We start from the raw sequence: 9,243 nt of genomic DNA on the forward strand, positions 1-9,243 counted from the left end.
TCTTCAACCTTTTGTGGACATTGGAAGCAACCGTGTGCATAATCCAGCTGCAGGCAGACAACCATTGTGAGTAGGAGTGCCTCCAGCCCTTCAGCATCACTCTGCAGCTGTGTGGAGCCTCAGCACAAGCACATCCCCTGGCAGCTGTTACTGCTGCTTGAGGAACAGGAATCTTCACAGGGCCCCACAGGGATAAACTGGGAGGTCTGTCTCCATATGTTCCTACAAGAAATAATAAAGCAATGGGTGACTTCTCCTCGGCCAACAGCTCCCAGTCGATGGCTGTGACTCTCTGCTTGCCTGTGGGAGTTGCCAAGGCTGACAGAACACTGCGCTAAGCAGGCACAGCCTTGACATCATCTGTGCATCACAGGCTCTTGGTTAGATTGTGTCTAACCAATCCAACCAAGCAGCAGAAGCTGTGCTGTCTGCTGCTTGTAACAGGCTCTCACTCCCCATCTGTCTTTGAACCACCTCCAGCAGCATGTGGGTTGCAGACGAGATGGCACTTGGCTGTGAAGCTGCAGTTGGAAAGGCTGAGAGTTGGCACACCAGATTAAAAAGCCCGTGAACTCCTGTCCTGGGACAATGGTGTATTTTACTGAGGTATTTCACTTCCTCTCGCCTTTATTTACTTGAGGTAGCAGCAAAGTTTGAAAGAAGGCAAATGCAATTCTACAGTTATGTTGGAAGGAGAGTTACATTGTATCTTCTCACTCAGCAATTCATACAACCAAGACTCATTTATGTATGTTCCTTAACGGAGGGAGAAATCTCAGATGCCATGTATTTTCCCAAGGGAAATTTCCACTACTGGCTTTGCCGTAACAACTCAAATAGTACAAACTTCCTGTCAGTACTATGCATTTTTTCCTGTCTCTGAAGATACTGTTTCATACCAAGAGAAACCAATAGAAGAAATATATTATCTTCATAAGAAAACATGCATACATGCACACGTCTGAAAAGAGTGTGTAAAGTATATGCAAGTGTGCATCCCTCTCTACAACAGGATTCACATGATTAAAATCAGCACATTTACTTCAGGCATGAATTATTTTCAGTCACTTGTGGATTTGAAATGTTTTCAAAGATCCCATGAAAACAAGTGGGAACATCTGCGAAGCCGACGGACTGTGGTGAGTGTGGGACCGGGTGAGTTCAGAGGAAGGAAACCAGCCATTGATCAGCTCACCATCAGGTGTCATCTCCATGGCTGGAAATGCTGGCAAGGAGGGAAGCTGGACACGGGAAGGAACTGAGCAGCAAACAAGCCATGCGTGAAGCCCTGAAATAAAAAGTGCAAAAACAATGAAGCTTAGGTAATGGGAGAACTCCTGCCATGTAGGAAGAGGAACAGGCTGCAACTCATTCCAGCCCAATCACTCCAGGACAAGCATGTAAATCATCCGAGGGTGCACACAAAATGCTATTTATAGCTGTTAGTTGAAGTACTTCTTATTTATTGTTGTGTTTATGCAGAAGGAAACGCACCAGTACAGGAAAGATGCTTCTCCAAGTCTCCAGTGTTTCCTGCAAATTTTATATATGTGCTTTAGCCCAGCTTTATTTATCTTCATGTTCTTTATTTTAAAAGGCATATGGATTAACGGTGCAGTGCTGAAAAATATTTGTTGATACCAGTGTGGTCCCCTCCCAGGGATGCCTCCAAAGGTGGTGTGGGGGACCCCTGGGCTGATGAGAGTGTGCATCTCCTGCCAGGTCTTCCATTATCTCCTCGCTCCAGGGCACAAAAGGCTGAAACATGAAACGCCCCAGGCTCATCTTCACAAGATAAATAAATAAGTAGCAGGCAGAGGGCTCGGTGGGCTCTGGGCTGCTGGAGGCCTGGAGGAGGAGGTGGCAGGCGAGCGAGAGGGCACGGTGAAGGTCAGCTCTGGCTTTCCTCTGGGGAGTTTGTGCCTCATGAGGCACAAACATGAGGTTGTACCTCACCAAATGCTCCAGGGTGACAAAACGCTTTAGTCCAGGAGCGCCAGGGGCCAGCCTGAGGAGAGCAGCCCAGCAGCCGCGCTTCCCCCGGGGCTGCTGCCCTCAGCCACCGCCGCCTCGCCGGGAGCACTGCTGTGGGGGAGAGCAGGAGCCCCAGGCGCCACCCCTTCGGCCCAGTAAAATGCCTTCAGGCCTGCCTGTCTCCTGTCCCCAGGGGCTGGGCAGGCTAACAATGCGTCCCTAAATTGCCGGGCGTACGACGCTGGCGGCTTTGCGCAGCTCCCAGAGGCTTTTCTCCTGCCCTTGCTGCCGGTGGGAACCCGCCCCCGCCGGTAATGACCGTGCGGAGAGGAGCGTTCGTGCGGCACATCGTTTACACCGTCGCTGCTCGGGGGATGAGGCATGAGACCGGGGGCTGGTTCCCGCTTCTCCTCCTGTGCCGGCTGGCTCCCCGGGGGAGCACTGCTGTCCGTTTATCCGGTGGGCTGGAGATCTCCTGTCCAGCAAGGAGCTGGCGTGGCTTGGGTAACATTGTCCTGATTTGGGAAGAGGGAAGCAGAGGCGGGGAGATAGTGCTCAGCTGCAGGAATTGTCCTCCCCATTTGCATGTCTGTGTAATCCCATTTCACTGCTAGTCCTGCTGTAACCATCCAGCTCTCCTTTACTGAGGATCTCTCTTTAACCCTTTCCTGAAACGTCAGCTTCACTTCTGTCCTTCCAGAAAGCAATACGCAGATCTCAGTTATTGACTGAAGGTGTCAATGAGGAAATACCATTCAGTTCCTTGCTAAACAAACATTTAATACATTAAAAACAAACAAACAAAACAAAACAAAACAAACCACCCCACAGTAAGTACTATTTGGAATACTGGTGCTTTAGTTTTAAACAAAATCCATTCAAGCAGAAAATCCATCGGCTTTTCTCATACAAAACTTCCCCTTTGTTACCACTACACATACTTGTAGAAAAAGGTCACATCACAGCACTAGCACTTCTGTACTTCAGTATGCACATAGAAACATAGTCCTCTCCAAACGTCTTTCAGAGGTAATTTTCCGGTCTTCATAGTATAACTACAATTTGCAGTCTAGACCTGAATTTCTTAGAGCTGGAAAAGAGGAATATCATCTTATTTGTTACCTAAGCACTTCAAAACCCCTTCAGCAAGCAATTTGGGTATCTTCACAGCCAGCAATATTTTCCTGTTATGACTTGACCAGCCTCTTCAGCTGCAATGAGACTCCTCTGGAGTTCTGCTTTTGCACCTACACTAATACAAACTCATTTGGCCAATTAGTGCACACACCTAAGTTTAATTTCTAAATTTATAACCTCTGTCCAGGCTGAGACACCTGTCTGTCACAGCAGAGCCATAGTCAAGGAAGAGGAGACACATTGACCTAGTAAGTTTTTTGAGTTGCGTGAACTTTGTTAGAAGTGAGAAACTGAAGATTCTCTTTAGTTGGGCCCTTCTGGCTGAATTGTCCTGACACCACATAGTTAAATAAAAAATGCATTGTTCTTTTCTTACGATTCCTCTCTCTTGTTTTTGCGTTTCCCATCACAACTGAGGTGTGAAGAGGGTGGACAGTTCCTCCAGTTTTAGCATTGCAGAATGATGTAATTTAGAAGTAACCTTGGAAGATCTCACCCAAACCCCACTCACAGCAGACACATCCAACTTAGCAGCTAGGTGGAATTTTCCAGGCTCCAAATTGTGTTCATTGCCTTTTTTTGTGCGCCTCTTAAAAGAGTCTGGCTCTCTCTTCCTTCTTCCCTCCACTTCAGTAGCTGTAGCTACTAGCTGTAGCGGCAAGAGCCCTGACAGCCATCCATGTCCAGGCTGGACAGGCCCTCTCAGCCTCTCCTCGTCCATGTGCACCTGCCTCCAACCATCTCGGTGGCCTCCACTGGGCATAGTTGAGTGTATCAAGGTCTGCCTTGTTCTGGGCGGTGCAAAAGTGGACGTGGTACTCCCAGTGTACATAATTCTGAATAAAAGCTAATCACGGCTTTCCTCGAAACATGAAAAATTGCCTCCAATAGTGGGAGCAAAAGCAGCCATTGCTGTGTTTCTGGCAATGGGGTCATCGTAAAAAAGAATTTTCAAATCAAAGCAACTTACTGTCTTCAGCTGAGGCTTTAAGCTGAGCACCTGGGAGCTTCTCTTCAGTCGGAGAAACCTTCTTGGAAGACACCTTTTCATGCTCAGTGTCTCCTTTTAACAATTCAGAGGAGGATTCATTACAAAGGGTAGAGGAAATCAGCTGCTCTTAACTCTAATTTCTATACTTTATTTGTCCACAAAACCCAAAGCAAGACTCTTTTAATGTCTTGGCAGCAAGGAAGAGGAAACATTTAGCCCAGACACTGTATTCCGTGTACATTATTTTATATCACTTGCATTAATAATGTCATTATAATAAAGTGCAAAGAAGAAATTTGATCTGCTTTGCTCTCCCCTGAAGAAAATGCATTTCTATCTCTGTTGAGTGAACCTCCCAGCATCTCACAAACATATGGTCTCTTATGTGTAAGTGATGCTCACCTGCTTTATTGTCTTTAGCAGGAAGGAACTAAATATATAACAGATGCTCAAGTACCTTGAAATGAATGTATTGTGCAAACAGAACTGTCATCACAGCCCCTGAAGTCACATTTTTCACCTGTTGTATGCTTGTTTATCTGTAGTTTGTTTTGACAATGTGTAAAATATTTGGGTTTTTTTAAGTTTGAAAACACCCAGTTTCAGAGCTGGGCTAGTGTCTTATGTCTTCATAGGTAGCACCTTCGTATCTACACTATTTAATATCTGTTTAAAACTCAAGTAAATGCATTCTATTCCCCCTCTTTGTTTATTTTTTTATTATTATTATTTTTTAATTGTGCTAAATGTGTGCTTGGTAATAGGCAGTTTGGCAGAAAAATAAGTGTTCAATCTTCGGACAGCAGAAGACGGTCCTTTTTTGTTTTGCTTGTGATGGATCCATATAAAAGTCTGGACTTGAATTTGAATTCCTTGCATTTCAGATGTTTTCAGATCAGACTTCAGGTTTAGACCATCAAAAAACACAACCCAAAATATACATTTTATCTCCTGACTCAGCTTTTTTCTTTCTTTTCTCCCCATCACTTTCATCAAGTAGGGTTTGGATGAGGATTTTCCCTGCCCTCATGTTCCTCTTCACTGAACTAGATCTGTGTAAACAAGTGAGCCAGATCCTCAGCCCAGGGCCTTTAACAGGTCTTGCATGTAATCAATTTTCCTGGGTTTATTAAATGTTTAATCTTCATAACAGAAGAAGAGGAAGGTTTGCCCTGGCCTTTAGGGCTGTGGGTTTATACTTCTGTCTGTTAGGTGATTTGTACTACAACCATCTTGGCAGCAAGAAGCAAGAAGTTGGCACTTGTGTCCTCCTGGTGGGCTCCGCTTCCCAGGGTCTCCACCACTGCTGGGATGTCAGTGTGAGAACAGCACCCATCCTCTCCTCTCCCCCTTTGTTTCTTGGTTGCCTCGTGTTCATGGCTGTCAGCCAATGTATGACCTGTTGTTACTCTGGTTTTTCTGAGCCTTTTGATTTTCTTAAATAGAGTCAGATCTTTTTAGTTACTGTACAATATTAAGAGCAGTTTCCTACCTTTCCCACAGATGTAACATAAACAAATCCTTTGTTTTTCATTCTCTGTCCTTTGTTTGCATATTTCTAATCTGAAGACAATTGTAACTGACAATTGGTCTGGCCACTGAGACTGAGGAGTGGAAACCCCAAAAAGCCAATCTTCTGCTAGACCCAGAACTGTATAAAAAGTAAAAAATAAACAAAGGGGCTCTCTTCTCTCCGCTCTTTCAGCTGGGAGCTGGATCAGAAGGACCTCTGCGAAAATCTCTTGTCTGCGTGTGATTGCTTTGTGTGTCTCGGTGACAACCTGTATTACAAAGTTTACCAGCCCCAGAGCTTTTCTTGTGGAATCCAAGAGACAGGAGGTTTGTTTTCTCTCCACATGTATAAACCACGATGGAAATCGTGGGTCGGCGGACACTCTGCTTGGTTTGAGGTTGTGCTTGTTGCACAGTTGAATTCGAGCACACGGGTGCAAACAATCACATGGCAAAACCGTGGCTACGTGATGAATCCTGGGAGAGTCCATGCTGCCAGGCATTCTGGGGTGTGCCTGGTGGGGCTGTTGAGCTGCTCCACAGCTCACATGTAGGGCAAGATCTCTGTCCAGATGCCCAGTGTAAACTGAGAGAAGGCAGCAAAGATTTGCTGATATTCAAGTGGTTTTAGCTGTTTTTGCCTCCATACAATGTTTGAAAGTTTCTCTCCCCAGTGCAGCCCAGTCAAAAGGACCAGCTTTTCCCCACTTGAGGCACTTTGTTGTGATGGTTAAACGGATAGGAGAAGCTCACACTCAGTGCAGTCTGCCTCAGAGCTGCTGCACCTGACTTGCTGAGTGACTTTTCTGTCTCTTTGATCCAGTCAGGCTCCAACTCTCCAGCCTTGTCCTGTATTGTGAAGCTTCTGCTACAGGGCCTGGAAGATCCACCTTGCCTCAGCTCAGACCCTTACTGCAAGAGCACCTGGGGCTGGCAGGGGCATTCCTGAAGCTACCACAGCCAGGGAGAGCTGCACCTCTGCCTCCTACCTCATCAGGCAATGTGCCATTGCAGGATTTATAGAGGGCTGCAGGCAGCTCTGCTGAGGGATATAGGCTCTGTAGCTCCAAGGTGTCAATCTCAGATAGAGATAAGCCAGAGAGATAAGGATTTCTATGTGTTCTGGGTACATGGGCCAGTGCACAAGACAGATCTGAGTGTATCCTGTCTGCTGTGCAGGGTGATTCCTTACCCTGCAGCTTGGTTTTCATCACTCCTTGTTCAGAGTTGCTTGGTTCCCTGCAGTCATACAGTGCAGAGAGCTTAGGGACATAACTCAGGACCATGACTTCTAGTTGGCAGATGAGGTCTTAAAACCCTTTTTTGTGCATCTTACCCTGAGAGATGTGCAGCGGGAGTGTGGTGTTAGGAGACGGTCACTTCTCATGCCCACCTGCCCCTGGCCCATAGCTGGCTGGAACTCCACACCAACACATGCTGGGCTCCTTTTTAAGCTCTGCAGCAATTTTTTGAGAGTTGTTCAAAGGCTTCATTTTGATTCTGGGATGTGACTCCCAGGCACTGTGTAGCTGTGTTAGCTGACTTGCCTCCTCTTGTATGGTGTGGGGCACTCCTCTTGCTGTGGTTGGGGCACTTAGTACTCAGCAGAAGAGGAGGTGCCCGAGCCCTTCCTGTCCAGCTCACAGGGGAAATGGCACCTCACCTCCTTCTCCAGGCACCCACCAGCTCGAGCGGCTCCCAGAAGTGGTACAAATGCAGCTCAGCACCTGCAGGAGCACTGAAGCAGCACTCAGATATAGTGGCTTGGCTGGGGAGGGAGAAAGGCTTTCTAACATTAGCACACTCGCAGTTCAACTTCCTTCTCTTTAGCTGCTCCAGTATCTGTTTTACCTTCAACAGGACTACCTGGAAAGCCAAAGTGAGCAGAGCATGACCTTTGACGTAAGAGAGTGTAGTTTCTTTGTCCCAGGCTTTCTTCTGCTTTACTGTGTTCAACTGTATGTCACCTAATTCCTGGTACCAAACCATGGCAATCTCATTTTAAAAAGCAAAGCTTCCAGGATCAGTCCCTGCTGCCCCTCTCGTGGGTGATGAGGTGTCTGGAAGGCTCAGAGGTGCACAAGCAGAGTTTGCAGGGATAAAGTGGGAATTGTGTCCCTGAAAGCCCCTGCTTCAGGGCTCCCTGTGGTCAGACAGGGCCTGTGTGTCTGGTGAGGTCTTCTAAAAAGTGGGCAAAGAGCTCACTTTTAATTTTAATTTGATGTGAGACAAATCACAACTTAGATGCTGGAAGTTTCTCTGTTTAAACAAAAAGGAGCCTGTCTTGTTAATTTATTTATTCTTTTTCATAGTTTGGTAATACCTAGGAGCAATACGATGGCTGTCCAAATCCTCATGCCTCAAAATACTTTCAGGATGAGATATTACAGAAAGTCTTGTGTTGGTAATAGAATATTTTTAGAAGCCAGAAAAATCTTTGGATGGTAAATGAGAATTATTCTGTGTGTTTGTTTACTTCATGAAGAGTATATCTAAGAAAAACTCACTTTTACAAAACTGTTATCATATACCACTGTTGTGGGTAGTTAAACTTCAGCCTATTCTTTTCAGGTCTGCAACTTCCAGGCATGCATTAGCTGGCAGAAATTCCCACCTGTCTTGACACCTGTCTTTCAACTACTTCTCTTGGATTTTTTGTTTACAGCGTCATTAAAGGCAAAGCTGAACCCCACTTGATTTTGAAGAATGTGTGACGTCTTGCTGCAGTGACATCTCTGGCATCAGAGATGTTCACTTGTTCACTATAAGATCAGAACTTCAGAAAATTGAGAATATTTGCAAAGCACATTACGCTCTGGCTGAATACAATTTCAATGTGTATTTATAAATTCAAGTAACAATAACCTATGTTAATTTGACCCTCGTTCTCATCTACAACATCCTGCATTTTTCCAAATATAGGGTTTTGTGGCTGTTGTTTAAACTAAGGCCAACATTGGTCAACACAGGTTTGAATACCAGACAAAATATCACTAAATACAACTCTCTGCTAATTCTGAGCAGCTGTACCTTTCAGGTTCTTTACAAAGTTGGCCTGCTGTGATCTACTGGCCGGAGAACAATTCCATGAGCAAGGAGTGAGTCTCCCCTGGCACCAGGGAGGGTTTGGTAGCAGAGCCTGGCCACTGCAGTGCGTAGCATCCTCTTGTGGGAGCTGGCCCCGCTCCTCCGCTCCCTGCGCTCTCAGTGATGCAATCGTCCCTTTCATTGCAAACCTGGAGGCTGATCTCTTCAACGACAGAACGTCGAATTTCCAAAATCCATTATGGTGCACCTGCAGATGTCAGTATAGCCTAAAAAATATATACTTTAAAAAAGGGCTCCTAATTAGTGAAGGCTAAGCCATTCATGCAGAACTCATGACCTCACTCAAGACTTGGGACATCTGTAAGGGAAAAGGCTCCTACAGTAAGTGTCCGTATGCTTCAGTCCACAAAATCAAGAAAACTGAAAGGAGACAAAAGGGGCAGAGGCTGGAGAAAGTGGCCTGCACTGCACAGGTAGGAATGGGCTGGGCTTTTTAATTTGTGCAGCAGAGGGTGTGGCTCTGGAAAGCACAGAGACTTGACTTCACTTAGAGGTGAAGGAGTTGTCCATCAGTGCACCTA

This window comes from Hirundo rustica, chromosome 1, assembly GCF_015227805.2.
Source record: "Hirundo rustica isolate bHirRus1 chromosome 1, bHirRus1.pri.v3, whole genome shotgun sequence".
NCBI classification, from domain to species: domain Eukaryota; kingdom Metazoa; phylum Chordata; class Aves; order Passeriformes; family Hirundinidae; genus Hirundo; species Hirundo rustica.